This window comes from Rosa chinensis, chromosome 7 (assembly GCF_002994745.2).
Source record: "Rosa chinensis cultivar Old Blush chromosome 7, RchiOBHm-V2, whole genome shotgun sequence".
Classification (NCBI taxonomy): domain Eukaryota; kingdom Viridiplantae; phylum Streptophyta; class Magnoliopsida; order Rosales; family Rosaceae; genus Rosa; species Rosa chinensis.
In genome coordinates, this window is record NC_037094.1 from 32540402 (window position 1) to 32556947 (window position 16546).

The window sequence follows — 16546 nt, forward strand, 5'->3', positions numbered from 1 at the left end:
CACTTATATGTAATTAACCTTTAAAATTATTACTTTGTAATAGATGACCATTCATAATGGCGTTTATATTTGTACTAATTGAATTTTTTATTCTTTTTTTAAATAACATAGCTTGATGAAGCACATAAATTGTGGCATGTCGGGATGAAGAGAAAAGGGAAGACAAAAAAAATACAATTTTCAGAGTTTTGATTGTTATGCTGTTGTGGAGGGCTTTCAACAATTTAAAGACATCCTAAGCCATATATCCAGAGGAACATCAAATTAAGGAAGTTAACAGACGCACACACAACCAAATGCTGAAAATTCTCCAATCAACTTGGACATGGATGTAGATGAGGTAATTGCCGGTGAAATTGCAGATCCTAATGTGAGGCCTCAAGGAAGGAAGGCTACGAAAGAAGCAATTCGGAAAGGAAAGAAGACAGCGAATGATCAAAGTCCCTTGTCAACCGCTGTCGAGAGTATAGCGAGCAACCAAAAAGAGGCAACCACTGGCAAGAAAAAACTCGATGAGGAATTTGCTTGAAGTCTCCAAGAGGAAAATCAATATGCTTGTATCCGATTGCAAATGGATATGCGAAAAGAGGCATTCTGAGTACAAGAGATGGAAGAGCAAATGAAGGAGAGGGAAGAGCGAATTATGGAGATGGATACAAGTCAGATGACGCCAACTAAAAAGCGTTATTGGTCAAGAAAGCAAAAGAAGATAGCGGAGAGAGAAGATCTTGGCGAGCAGACGCCACCTTCTATGGGTGGATAAAATCCACAACCCAATTTTGGTGGTGCATTCCCACAACCTCTTTACCTCGGTGCATTCCCATAACCACCTTACCTCGATGGATTCCCACAACCTCTCTTCACCGGTGGATTCCCACAACCTCCTTACCCCGATGAATACGATCCACAACCACCTTACCCCTGTGGATATTCTATACAACCACACTTTTCACCTTTCTCTACGGGTGATTCCACCAACCTTCACCCTAATGATGACCCTTCAAACAAAAATTGGATTTCCTAGAGAGGATGAGGATCACAATGTGAATAATTAGGTGATTATGCATGTTATGTAATTGTATTATACTTATTCCTAGTTTTTCATTTATGTAAGCATAAATTTTATGAAATAAAAGTTGTATTTGAAAATTGCTCTTATTAAAGCACACATCTTATATTAAAAATCATAGCACATGAAAAACATAATACAAGCCAAATTAAAATCACATTAACATAAAAAAACATAGACATTAGCCAAATTAAAAGCACACAAACATTAAAAACATAGACATTAGCCAATTATTCCTAAAAACCTATACCAGATCTAGATCTCCAAGTTGCCTTGAATGTTCCAGAAATGCTCTATCAGGTCTTCTTGAAGGTTTGAGTGACTGTTTGCACATCTAATGGCATCGTATCGATCCATGAATCCGTTGAAATAATAACCATCTCTACCAACATGAACAAAGTCATCACCGGTCAGTCCTTCCCAAATCGTAGCCAACCTGGGCCTCATATTGTTATCATCTTCTTCATCGGACTCTAAATCCTCGTCACTGTCATCTGGTCTTTCATCCTCGATTATCATGTTGTGTAATATAATACAACTCAACATGATGTATCAAAGGTCTTCTCTATCCCACCCACGAGCTGCTCCTCGAACTATACTAAAGCGCGACTATAAAATATCGAAACATCTTTCCACATCCTTCCTGTACCCCTCTTGAGCCTGGGAAAACTTCAGATCCTTGGGTCGTGTAGGCTTTGGAATCGATTTCACAAAAGTCGTCTATCTAGGATAGATACCATCAGCGAGATAGTAGCCTAAATTGTGAATTCTATTATTCACTTGAAATTGGATTTGAGGGGCTCGACCAGCAGTGAGCTCGTTAAACAACGGGGACTTTGCAAGCACGTTGAGGTCGTTGCATGATCCAGGCATTCCAAAGAAGGCATGCCATATCCATGTGTCATAAGATGTGACTGCTTCGAGGATGATAGTAGGGATACGTTTTCTACCGCTATAGTCTCCAGCCCAACCTGTTGGGCAATTCTTCCATTGCCAGTGCATGCATCCGATGCTTCCAATCATCCCAGGAAAACCTCTTCTGTCAGCTTTGGCGAGCAGTCTTCTGAGGTAGGCCGGAGTAAGAGCCCGGAGGTATTCTGCCGAGTACAGATTAACGATTCCTCTTGTAAATCGTTTAAGAGCCCTTGATGGAGGTAGATTTCGTCATCCAACCATACTCAACGCATTGGTCTGCCCTAGCACTGTAAGCAAGCATTCTTAAGGAACATGTCAGCTTCTTCTCGGGAAGTAGTTCGACTTTCTTAGCAGCATCTGATTTCTGGACCAAGTACTGGTTATAGCGACAAACATCACTAGAGATGCGGTTGAAAACATTGTGACTCATCTTGTAGCGTGTCCAGAATTCCTCATCACTGAAAACTGGACACTGAACAAATAATCTTCCATTATGTTTTTGCCTCTTGATTCCCTAAATCGCTCCTCATTCGGTGCACGCCCCGGTCGAGAACTCCCTCGTCGTGTTTGATTAGAAGATTCAGCTTCAGCGACTGCTGCGATCACAAGGGCATTAGTCGTACACATCTCTTCATAATCTTCATCTCGAGACTGTCAATACTTAGCCCACAATCTCTTCATTGAAATGATGGAAGGAGAGGAAATGTGTTGGATATGGAGATATGAAAAAGAAGGAGATTTGCCAATATCAGATTGTGTGTGAATGGAGTGCTGTCTCTTTCTCTATTTATTTATAATTTTCACAGCAAACGTGATCAGATGATAAAGACACTTGCCCACTCCTAGTTCCATGTAATTTGATCCAAAATCTTAGATAAGATTACATCGACAATAACCTTTAGATTGAATAGTATGCAAATGATTTGGTTCGTTCAAAGATGTCGGTGGTTGTTTCAAGCGTTTCAAAAAAATGTCAGTGATTGCTTCACTCATTTCAAGAAAAATTGTTGATAATTGTAGGTGGCTCATAATTTGTCTACCGAAAATATTAGAAAAATAGTAAATTGCAGTTTTGAGGCCCAAAACGATCCCGAAAGCCCGAAAAACCCCACACGTCGTGACAAAGTGACGAGAGTTCTCTTCCTAGCGTTGTTCCCTTTCCGAAAAGCTATATCAATCACAATTCTGACATTAATTATCCATAAATCTCTATTATTACCATCTATTTACATCAAATATATTTCAATTTTACAATTAATTTTTTTTTTTCAATGAACAATAACTGACTGGTCAAGAAACAGAACGGATGGAAACTTATGTCCAGTGGCAGTGAACAGTTTCTTGACTGGTCGAACCAGTGACTTTTCGACCTTGACATTTACCCCCAACGGGTGGACTTGCTCTTATTTGTGCTTCAAGTCAATGACCAAAATATCAAAAATTGAGAAAATATGGACCATTCAAAAAAATGAAATTTCGAAGGAAATGTCGAGAAAATATCAATATCAATATCAATAAAAATTCGACAAAAACTATGAAAACTTAGATAAAAACATAAAAATTTTAAATGAAACTTTAGAATATGTCTAATTGATCAATTATCTACTCTATTTGAAAAATATATACATATATTAAACAAATATTATTACATTAGTATAATTTAAAGTGAATCAATATACATTGAGTCAAAGATATTTACTCAAATTTAACTTTAGTGAATATTTATAATCTTGATACTTTACTAATTCTCATACATATCATTAGTAGTTTGTTAACATAAAAAGTATTTATATGGACTCTTTAGAACAAAGCAACTAAAACCCTAAGTCCGCGTACACCATTGTTGCAAAGTTGGTCTCATCCGGCGGCGCTCGGAGGTCCAGGTGGCCTCCAGCTTCACCGCCGTCTTGGGGTTTGCTACCGGACGAGAGATCCATATCTACTGCTCATAGGGCCTTGTTGGAGAGGGTTCTCCCAGTTTTTGTCAGTTTGGTTCAGTTGGGCTAGTGGTGGAGGCAATGGTTGTGCTGTTATAGGTCTGCAATCAGTCCCCGAGAATGGTTTCTTGGACCAGCGATGCCGACATGGGTTTCGATCGGTGGCGGTGCGGGGTTGTGAAGATCCGTATCGGGGATGGTGTTGTTTGGTGGTAACCCAGGTCGGCGGCGTGGCTCGGGACAATTGGATCGCTACCATGGTGATGTGGATCGCGACGAGGCGGGTTGGTGGCATGGGTCAGATCGAACTCGGCCGGAATGTGACGTATGACGAGGGTTGGGAGAAGATGGTGGATTGGGCCCGAACTAGGATGATGGGCTTGGGGGATCTTCTTGGCTAACTACCCTACTAGGCTTCAGGTTGTTAGGTTGGGGTTTCTACCCTAGTCCATTAGCTTCTAAATTTGGGCTAGGGTTTAGGCCCTTGGCCAAACCCTATGTTTTTAGCTTTTTTGTCTAATTACAATAAGTTTCCTTATATTAGGAACCTAGATCTCTAGCGTCTTTGGTGTAGTACCAAAGGAGGATCTCCGCTATCTCTACGGTCTGAAATGTATAATGAGTAGGTCTATTTCTACATACCACCATGGGTACTACTACTACCTTCTTGTCTGTCTATGTCCTTAAATTACAGCGGAATGATATGTAACGGTCTATTCTGGCTTGTGATAAAAATACTGTTTTGCCCCGTGGGCTTTCAAAAAAAAAAAAAAAAAAAGATACAAAGTATTTAATAATAAATATGATTAATTACAATAAAATAAACTATTGAAAGAAGGATTATAAAAGAGGAGATTAATGAAGAAATGATATATATAAAAAGATATTCACATAATAACCAAGCCTCCTTCTAGCAGCAATGGTTGAGTTGTTTGTATTGTCATTGTACAACCAAGGTTAGAACCTCCTTGAGTTTGGTATTGCCCCCTTTTTTCCAAATTTTGAATTCAAAAATTGGCAAATTCTATGTTGGGCCACGAGAAAAAGGAGGAAATCAAGTTGGGCAACAAGAAAAATGACGAAATTTCATGAGTTTCGCCTAAATTTCTGAAATTTCTACAAATATCGCGATATATCGAAAATTTCTCATGAAATTATCATGGTATATCAAGAAAATATCGCGAACTCAAAAAAATGAAAATTTCACAGAAATTAAAAAATCGATTTTTCAGTCCTTGCTTCAAGTTCCTAGGATTGACTTTGTTCCTAGAGAGGCAAACTGATTATACGCATTTATATGCGTGTAATTATATCTAAAACACTAAAATTAAGCTAATCCTCATGTCAATTAATATGTAATTAATCTATTTTTATATATTTTGTAGAAAATAAGCGAAATTGCGGAAACGAGAGAAAATAGTGCGAAATTGAAGCAAATTAGAGTTTCCGACAAAAGGACGAAAAGTTAACATTGGTCAACGATGGTTAACATGAGCGAGAAAGCCAAATCCAATTATTCTAAGATGGTGCATTCGGTTGTGCTTTAAGATCGGAAGAATAAAAGAAAATATTAATAAAGAATTGAAGAAAAGAAAGAAAGTGATGTTAATTAATCAACTAATTAATTAATCAAACCACTTGATTAATTACATTAATTAGATTAATTAATCAATCATGCATCTGCTATTCACGTGCTGCATTTCAAACTTAGATTTGATCCAGTCAGACGGCGACACGTGGCAGCCATAACAAATATCTTCTTATCTCTCATGCACCCTCAGCACACCGGATCACTCTCTTTTTCTTGTGGAGCCAATGTGGTGCTGCCACATCAGCTGACCCATTCCTCTTGCCTACAAAAATGCAGCCGACCCACCCTTATATTCCATCTCTCTTCTCATACCTGCAAAAACAACAGCTCACACCACCATCAAGACCGCACCCTCTCACTCTCTCTCTCTCTCACCCTACACCCAGAACCTCCCCTCCACACCATTTTCCTCCACACCAAGATCACCTCAACAAGGTTCACCTCACCAAAATTTCATCAAATCCTCATCAATTTCTCAAGGGATTTCAAGAGGCATCAAGATTTGAGATTGGGTATAGTGGGAAGCCATCAATCAAGGCTTGTCATAATTGCTCCATAGCAATTTGTGACTTGTTCTTGTTACTGTTACTTTTCACTCTTCTTCACCTTTACCTATTTAATTGATGAATATTGTTGTTGATTTGTGGATGGGTTGTGAGTAGTCTATTTAGGAAGCTAGGGTTTGAGCCCTAGCATGGATTTAATGTAATAAATATATTTTGATTTAATGGTTTTCAATTTCTTGTTTGGCATATGTTCTATTCTATAATATTTGGCTTAGATGCATGCTTAAGAGCTTGATTAACTCTTAAATGTGTAGATGAGCATGTCTAGAACAAATTAGGGGACGTAATCACTTCTCTAATTTATGGCTAGGACACTTGTTTAGAACATGGTTAGCTACAATACCAATTTCGATTGCCGTACTGGCTAGCTTGAGAACCTTGATTCTAAGACTCTTCGCCTTTTGATGCAACTAGAGGCCCTTACAAGGCTCTAGATTGTCTCAATTGAGTTTCTACGACCCTTGATCCGGAGTAGGAATACCCTTTAAGGAATCTAATGACTCATGAGCCTTGAAAAGCCTTGGGTACGGTTCTTGATGTCATTATGAATTAAATGACCATATCGGTGTAGAATAGCTGTAAATCTTATGTAATTATGATTCTTATTTATTTAGGTTATCATGTAATTATAGGAATGATTGTTTCCTATTAGGGTTAAACTACTCCTCTTGTCCTTGTATATATACCCCTTTGTGGATGAATAGTATTATTATTGAAAACCCTAAAATCAAAGTATTCTTTTCTACTTGGTATCAGAGCAGGTTCAATCCTTTGAACTTGCCTGCATCCTTTGAATCCTGAATCCTGAATCCTGAATCCTGAATCCTGAATCCCAAAGCACACCACAAACCGCTGCGTACCACCACCATTAAAATCAAGCCATCCCTGAATTTTTTGAAACCCTAGAAAAACCAAACCTGAAAAAAAAAAAACAAACAAACCCCAAATTCCTCAATAGCCGTTCAACGCCGACCAGGTCCTCCTCCAGGCTTCTTAGGGCCTTCTCCACGCCGTCCTCATGACAAACCAAACCCATACGCAAACAAAAAATGTGTTGTCTGTGGGGAATTAGGTCATACCAAGGAGCGGTGCTATGAAGTGATTGGCTACCCTGATTGGTGGGACTTCACCAGGAAACCGCGAAAGAATCCGGGCAAGGCGGCTATTGCTACTACAGAGGAAGAGCATCTTGACAATGCCTCCGCTAATGTAGCGCAGTCAGGTATGAAGGGTAAGGCTACTTTGAATAATACATGGATAATTGATACAGGTGCATCTGATCATATGACCAATGACCCTAGTCTTGTGAAAAACCTTAGACGTTCCTCTCAAAATATTGTCTCTACTGCTGATGGTACTCCAACTCCGGTCAACGGAGAAGGTTCTATTGTTGTATCTGATACCTTAACCCTTGAATCTGTCCTAGTTATTCCCTCACTAGCTTATAATCTCCTATCTGTTGGTCAGATTATTTTAGCACTTGCATGTATTGTGACCTTCTATCCATCTTTCTGTGTGTTTCAAGACATTCTGACTCAGCGGATTCTTGGTTATGGTGTTAGAAGGGGAAAATTATACTACCTGGATCTGACAGAGACTGGAGAAAACCAGAAGCATCTTTTGGGGCAAGCTAATCAGATTAATGGGGTAGAGAATGCAAAGGAAGCAGTATGGTTATGGCATCGCCGTTTAGGTCATCTATCTTTTAGTTATCTTAAGAAGCTGCAACCTCATTTGTTTTCGGTTGTCAGTGATTTGGATTTCCATTGTGACATTTGTGAACTGGCCAAGAGCCACCGCATTTCATATTCACCAAGTCTTCATAAAAGTCCTGTTCCTTTTATGAAAATTCACTCTGATGTCTGGGGTCCTGCAAAGATTCCTTCTCTTTCTGGAGCTCGGTATTTTGTAACGTTTATTGATGATTGCACTCGCATGACATGGGTGTCATTTCTGAAGAATAAGGGTGATGTATTTGGAATGTTTATCGAATTTCACAAAATGGTGGCAACTCAGTATCAACAATCCATCCGAGTGTTTCAGTCTGACAATGGTGGAGAGTTTGTGAATGGCCCTATGATTGAGTTTTGCCGGTCACATGGAATTCGTCATCAAACCTCCAATTCTTATACTCCTCAACAGAATGGGTTAGCAGAACGGAAGAACAGGCAGTTGATGGAAGTTGTTCGTGCTTCCTTATTTGGCATGAATGTACCTCGGTCCTATTGGGGAGAAGCAGTAAAATCTACAGCATATCTTATCAACCGTACTCCTTCACGGGTGATTGAGTTTCAGAATCCTCATCAGAAGCTTCATACATTTTTGACCATCCCTTCTATGCCTAATTTGGAGCCCCGGGTGTTTGGGTGCACAGCCTATGTTCATATTCCCAAGCCTCAACGCAACAAGCTTGATCCCCGTGCCCGTAAGTGTATCTTTGTTGGTTATGCTGACTTCCAGAAGGGTTATCGATGTTATGATCCCCTTACTGGCACTTTACATGTCTCTCTTGATGTTGCTTTTCGTGAATCCGAGCCTTATTACTCAGGGGGAGCTTCTCAGTCTTCCCTTCAGGGGGAGAGAGGTTGTGAAGGGAATCCTCGTTCTATTATTGATTTTGATGTCTTTGAAGACTTGGAAAATTTGGAGGATACATTTGAGGGTAGAAAAAATTTGGAAACAGAAAATGCAGTTGCCGAACAGAGCATTGTGAATTCCGAAATAGACAATGCGACTGCCGAACGAAGTGTTGCGAATTCCGAAACAGAAAATGCGACTGCCGAACAGAGTGTTGTGAATTCCGAAACAGAAAATGTAACTGCCGAACAGAGTGTTGTGAATTCCGAGACAGAAGAGACGACTTTTCTGGATAGTTTGAATCAAAATCAAGACGTATCTAAAGCTCACACACAAGATATTCCCCCTTCTACATCACCAACTGAAGATCCCGGTCAGAATGATCCGCCTCAGGTACCCCTAAACTTTAATGAATCTTCTGGGTTAGAAAGTGTTGAACCTAGGAAATCACAAAGGGTTACCAAGGGAATTCCTAAGAAACAATATGAACCAGATATCAAAGCCAAAGCTAAATACCCTATAGCTAATTTTATGTCTAACCATAGGATTTCTGGGTCACATGCACTTGTTATTGATCAATTATCTACTGTATCTATTCCTAGTAACGTGCAGGATGCATTAACGGATCCAAAATGGACAAAGGCGATGAATGAAGAATTGGAAGCTCTTCAAAAGAATGCAACATGGGAACTAGTACCTATGCCGGTTGGAAAGAAGACTGTAGGGTGTCGTTGGGTATTTACTGTGAAGCTTAATGCAGATGGAACTATTAATAGATACAAGGCGAGGTTGGTTGCCAAAGGATACACACAACGTTATGGGATTGATTATGAGGAGACTTTTGCACCTGTGGCAAAGATCAATACTGTTCGGATTCTAATCTCACTTGCAGCAAACAAAGATTGGCCCTTACACCAGTTTGATGTGAAGAATGCATTTCTTAATGGGAATTTGGAAGAAGAAGTGTACATGGATGTGCCCCCAGGTGTTAAGAATTACCCAAGTGAAGTTGGCAAGGTGTGTAAATTGAAGAAGTCTTTGTATGGCCTGAAGCAATCTCCAAGAGCCTGGTTTGGGAGATTTTCAAAGTCCATGAGAGCCTTTGGGTACAGACAGAGCAATTCTGACCATACCTTGTTTATCAAGCGCAAGAATGGTAAGATTACAGCTCTTATTGTGTATGTTGATGACATGATTGTTACAGGGGATGATCCGAAAGAGATGAATGAGTTACAAAAGTATCTGTCAAAGGAGTTTGAAATGAAGGATCTGAGGCAACTGAAGTATTTTCTGGGTATTGAAGTTGCGAGGTCTAAGAAGGGAATTTCACTGTCACAGAGGAAGTATGTTCTTGACTTACTTACTGAAACGGGGATGCTGGACTGCAGTCCAATTGAGACACCCATTGAGATGAATCACAGACTTGCCATTTACCCTGATCAAATTCCAACTGATAAAGGAAGGTATCAACGTCTTGTAGGAAGGTTGATTTATCTTTCACATACTAGACCTGATATTGCTTATGCTGTGAGTGTTGTCAGTCAGTTTATGCATTGTCCTAGTGAAGAACATATGGATGCAGTTTTTCGGATTTTGAGGTATTTGAAGATGGCGCCAGGTAAAGGATTACTGTTTGAGAAAAAGGATGAATTGGAAGTTGGGGGATACACAGATGCAGATTGGGCTGGTGATAAAACTGACAGGCGTTCTACATCTGGGTACTTCACTTTTGTAGGAGGGAACCTTGTCACTTGGCGTAGCAAGAAACAGAAAGTTGTAGCCAGATCAAGTGCAGAAGCTGAATTTCGAGGTATGGCACATGGAGTCTGTGAAATGTTATGGATTCGTAATGTCCTGAAAGATCTAGGTTACAAGCTTAGACAACCTATGGATTTGCATTGTGATAATAAAGCTGCAATTGAGATTGCACATAATCCAGTTCAGCATGATAGGACAAAGCATGTGGAGGTTGACCGTCATTTTATTAAAGAAAATCTTGACAGAAAGGTTATTCGTTTTCCATTTGTAAACTCAGAAGAGCAGTTAGCTGATGTTCTTACTAAAGGAGTGTCCAGGAAGATATTTGACAGCTCAGTTAACAAGTTGGGCATGATAGATATCTATGCACCAACTTGAGGGGGAGTGTAGAATAGCTGTAAATCTTATGTAATTATGATTCTTATTTATTTAGGTTATCATGTAATTATAGGAATGATTGTTTCCTATTAGGGTTAGACTACTCCTCTTGTCCTTGTATATATACCCCTTTATGGATGAATAGTATTATTATTGAAAACCCTAAAATCAAAGTATTCTTTTCTACTATCGGAGCATATTTATGCATTGAATTTGGCTAGGAGGATACCCTAGTGACCTAATTTTCATTTTGTGATAAGTTTCTATTATCTTTATCTTTAGTTGCAATATTAATTTTCAATTGTCAATTTTATTTTTCGCAATCAAAATCAAATTTCATAAACCACTATCATTGTCAATACCACTTGGTTGTGGGTTTCCGCATTTATTTGTGGTTCTCTTGACCAATTTTAGGCTTGGTTGTTCCGAGCCGGGCATGTAAATAGCTTGGTGCTATTTTTCTAGGTTTTGTTTGTTAAATTGTTGGTGACTTAGTAATCGGCATAACCAAGGATTAAGGTTAGCTTTTCAATCCCCGTGGTACGATAATTTCGGGTTCAAATATTTCCCACTTCTTTGATGACCGTGCCCTTATTGCGCGTAAGTTGCATTTAAGCACACAAATCACAAACCAAGGCATCAAGTTGCTCATTTGATTGCAAGTTTTGTAGCCCGAAAGGTTGGGACATTTTCAGTAGTTCAAAACTTCAAGGTTAGGCCTCCTTGGCTCATGATGGTTATTTCAAATGACCTACATGTAAACCATGATCGTTCTGGAGTTGTGCACGACTTCCATGTAAGTGAAGTTGAGGTTGCAGTTTGTCACACCCATTTTTGTAATCTTTCTTGATGTTATGTCGATCAGTTAATATTATCATCGATAGAGGATTATATTTCATCTAAAAAAAATTGTGTGATATCTAAATATTTCACTCATTTTAAAGGAAAAGGAATTAGTAATATTGGTATTGAGAATAGAACCTTTGAGCGTCCGAGTCAGAGTGCACAGCAGATCAGCATGAAGCCATGAAATCCAAATCCATCACAGCGCTTTGACTGAACGCTACGGTCACAGCGCTTTGACTGAACGCTAGCGATGTGTGCCCTGAACCCTCCACTGTAAAACACATGGCACCCAATTCCTATGCACACACCTCGTGCCTCTGGTCCTCTACTTTTATATAACGTGGCCACCACTCCAGTGTCAGCACAACAGTGTAGGAAGGAGAGACTGGACTGGGAAATCTTGTTGGAGTGGGAGGGTCGGCAAAAAATGAATAGAGAAAACCCACTCTTGGATTTCTTGCCTATGCCTCCCATTCCTACAGTCTTTTCACTAAGCTTTATCTCCATTCTCCCATTCCTTCATTCTGTTCTGAGAAGGATTAAGGGTAAATAGGGGGACTGGAGTGGGGATCTGGGCAAGAACATAATTTTCTATACGGAAAAATAAATGGGTTCTTGCCTATTCCACCCATATAATTCTTCCCCTGTCTTCTTGTCCATGTTGTAATTAGTTTGTATCTTTTACCCATGATTTGATTTAGAAGTAAATTCATTTTACTGGATCCAAATCTTGTATCTTTCATAATTTTTTATTATTTGCTTTTTACAGATCCAAATGATGGAGAACTACAAATGATGGTTGAACGAGCACGCCACATATTGGGGAATTTCTAACATGCCCAGATCTGGAATTATTGTATATTGATTATTGAGATGTGTTATTTGTTTCAGATTGTTCCTTAAAAGGAAAAATAAATGAGAAATTTTGTTCTTGAACCAGAAAGAGAAATTTCTCCAATTAAGTTCAGTGATGATTTGTTCTGTTTCTCAGCTTTGTTGGTAATCAAAAGAAGCTTATAGAGGATAGAGCCATGTAAAGCATAACTTGATTTTTTTTTTACCATGTAAGAACATGAAACATCGCTGGTTCTGGATCTGGGTACGATTGGATGCTTTTAAACAAGGGTGGGTTGTAGAGAATTGGTGATGGCAAGAGAATCCAACAGTTCCAACAGTGATGCAAATAAGTTCTAGTCACCTCATGATGTTACACTTCCATCTTTCCCTAGGTCTTTCAGTTCGTTACTTCATTTTAATCCAAGAAAACTCTATGGTAATTAATACATGGCTGGTTCGAGGGTAGGTCGAGGCTCCGCACCGATGAGCATCGGTGGCCAGTCTCTCACTTGCTACTAGAACGGTGGCACCTCCCCTCTTATTAATTTTTATTGCATTCAATACTTACACCACGTTAGAGTCCTGATATCACAAGTAGAATTGTAAAGGTTGAGCAAAACTTATTCAGTCCACCGACTGTGAATGCTCAACGAAATTGTAAAACAAGAAACAACAACAGACTCTCATTTCAAGGGAGGGAACTTAAAGTTTTCGGGGCATTGTCCGGTATTCGATCTTGGGTTGCCGAGGCAGTCTATGATTCTGGTTCCGGCGGTGTTTCCACAGAGCTGTTTGTTGCCTGATTTGTCTTTGTTACAGATAAACCCCGGAAGATGGATGGTGGCCTTTTGTATGGCATTGAAAACTGCAGTCATCTCATAAAATGACCCATTTGGATGGATTCCTGCATCAAATACCGATATTATTAAGCGAAAAGTTTTGAGTTCCACTAATTTATTTGAACTGAAATCCGAAAGTTGGATTATAGTAGTGTGATCAGACCTGCATTGCTGAGTATCTGGAGCATGTCTATTTTCTTCCTGAGATTGAGACCTGCATGAAAGTATTGGTATTGACCTCCAAAGAGTGATTCTGCACAAGTCCCATATTTCTGCCATTCTTGCATCCATAGTTTCTTACTGCTAATGCTACTAGTACGGCTTGGGCAGGATAGTGATGGCCGGCCAATTCCTTTCCAAACTCTTGGTCAGGTTTGATATCTATTAATTAATTCAATCAAAAATATAAGATGAAAGATACATCAGTAATCTATAATCTAGTGTAGCAACTTGAATGATGAGGAAGCAGGAGGGAACTTTAATTTACCTTAGATAAACTAAAAGGGGTCTTAGATTTGCAGTAGGTTGGTCTATCCCCAGAAAAAGTGTAAGGCCATATGCCACCAATAGTGAAACTGGGATGTTTTCTAATACTCTTTGGGTAGCAACAACCCTGCTTTGCTGCTGCACAGTATGAGCCTGGCCACTAATAAGATAACAGAAAAGTAAATAAGGATTCACTTGTAGTTGCAGTAATAATCATAATACTGCAGTATTGCGCTAATTAGCTACACCTGATAAGCAATGTAGAAGGAAACAGGATTTTCTTGAGCGGTTAGAATAGTTGTTGACAGGCTTATGAGAGCAGAGAGTATCAAACAGAAGATGGGGGAATGGGATTTCATGGTTTATAAGATTAGGGTCTCTCGTTGGATACTTGGATATAGGGCTCTATATATAATGAATATGTGATATTAGAGCCAACTATATAATATTGGAGATGAGATTATGGTTGAGCGTGGATCGAGTTCCATTTATTACTGATATCTGCAAGAGATATTTGGGTTGAAGAGCCAGTTGGAACTTGGACATCTGTGCTTAAACACGAATTTTGGTTGAGGACGAAAGAGTTGGAAATCTGGGCAAATCCCGATTGCCACTGTTCATCGTTCTCAATGACCATTTTTGGGATTTGGTTGGTCCTTGCTGGCCTTGTTCATAGTGTATGAATGTAAACTGATGGTTGGTTTTGGTCAATAACAGAGGACTGCAGAATTGGAGAAATTGAAGGTTTGGTGACTGTGCTTAGGGAAAGAAATTCACATCGTCTTCGTGTCAAAGTCGTCTGTTGTTAGAATGGTAACAGATTAGAAGTTTGTGAAGCTTGGGTCTGAGGAGCAGTTTTCCAATAATTGTTCGTCTGATATGCTGGTTGCTCTAAGATGAGATTGTGGAGACTTGAATGAAGACAAGTTTTGACGAAGGTATAATCTACCGGTTGCCGGTTGGTGTGAGGTGGGGAATGGGACGGTCGGTCGCTGGTTTGACGTCGACGGATGCGTGCTGGTGGTGGCGGAACGACGACGAGAGTGGGGCGGCGGAAATGGTGGTTGGGCGTCGGCGTGGATGCAGATGCCGCCTTTGCGCTGAGAGGGAGGGATACGAGCCCCTTGCGGCCTCGGCCTCTTGGGCTTGGATATAGCAGATGCGCTTGTTCTGGGCTGGAGGTCCCAATTTTTAATAAATTTCATTTGTTACCACAAAAGTTAATTGAAAAAAATAAGAATTAGTTTTGCATTTATGCTATTTTATTCGGTTGATCTACGGGATCGGGGTCGAAACGTAGACTAAATTGATCAATTTTGGACTGGAAGCCTAAAATAATGTAATTCTTTTATTTGGTATATTTTTTATACAACGGTATTTAGGGATAGAGTAGACCAAGTTGATCGAGACCAAAACGAGGACGAAAATAGCTGAAATTTTAACCATAGTCATTTCTTTTTATCATGATAACATCCAACGGTCAATTTTTATATATTCTATTTCGTCCACCTTGTTGCTTATGAAAGATATATTTTTCAATACAACTAATAAACAAGTTAAACATTAGTAGGCATATAAGGATTTCGTTCGATCTAAACAATCGAAACTGAAAATTGATAAATTTAACATTACCCATCTATTTATATTGTATTAATAGGTATTGTGTAAAAAAATTAACCCGATCTGCATCATTTCGACATTAAATAAACCGGTCAACCCTTTAAACTCTACTACTTCCCTAAGGGGAGCTGAAGCATGAGGAGATAAACTTTCTGAAATTTTTATATTAGTTGATATATCACATACCCACGAGAGTGTGAGAGTTGACAGCTAGAAAATAGAAGTTGTGAATTAGTAGTTATGTGCATATTAGTTTTAGGGTTTAGGGTTAGCTACGTAGATTGAGACTCAAATGATGACGAAAATAGTTGAAATTTTGACCATAACCATTTCTTGTTGTCATGATGACATCCAACAGTCGAATTTGATAAATTCTATTTCCTCTACCTTGTTGGTTATGGAAGGTATATTTTTCCTCATAACTAATAAACAAGTTATACCACATCAGTAGACATATAAGGATTTTGTGTAATCCATATAATCAAAATTGAAAATCGATAAATTTGAGACTACCCATGTGTTTATATCATATTAATAGGTATTGTGTAAAAAAAACAACCCGATTTGCCATCATTTCGACATCGAATAAAGAGGTCAACCCTTTATATACTTGTACTTCTCTAAGGGGAACCGAACCATGAGAAAATAAAATTCCTAAAATTTTTATATTAGTTGATATAGCACATACCCACGAGAGTGTGAGAGTTGACAGCTAAAAGATAGAAGTTGCAAATGAGTAGTTATGTGCATATTAGTTTTAGGGTTTAGGGTTGATCATGTAGATTGAGACCCAAATGACGAAAAAAATAGTTGAAATTTTAACCTTGACCATTTCTTGTTGTCATAATGACATCCAACGGTCGAATTTGATAAATTATATTTCCTCCTTTTTGTTGGTCATAGAACGTATATTTTTACATATAACTAATAAACAAGTTATACCACATTAGTATGCATATAAGACTTCATATAATCGAAATTGGAATCGATAAAATGAACATCCCATGTATTTATAGTGTATAGTGCGACAAACGGGACTAATTTTCTCACTATTGTAATTAATATACATATTTATTTTTTCTTACCATAAGAAAATTACAAATCTAGTGTTCATTATAAATAAAAGG

At 38.8% G+C, this 16546-nt stretch overlaps 1 long non-coding RNA gene and 1 other non-coding gene across 2 annotated transcripts; one reads left to right on the forward strand and one right to left on the reverse strand.

Moving 5' to 3' along the window:
* The first annotated feature begins 11872 nt into the window (after positions 1-11872).
* On the forward strand, positions 11873-12624 carry LOC112179467. Its single transcript, XR_002927774.2, has 2 exons — positions 11873-12300; positions 12407-12624. It is a non-coding gene; the product is annotated as an uncharacterized LOC112179467 (long non-coding RNA).
* A 366-nt stretch (positions 12625-12990) lies between these two features.
* LOC112179466 lies at positions 12991-14327 on the reverse strand. The gene is made up of 4 exons (XR_005802843.1): positions 14048-14327; positions 13801-13959; positions 13477-13694; positions 12991-13378 (listed from the first exon to the last, which is right to left on the reverse strand). It is a non-coding gene; the product is annotated as an uncharacterized LOC112179466 (transcript).
* Positions 14328-16546: the final 2219 nt, after the last annotated feature.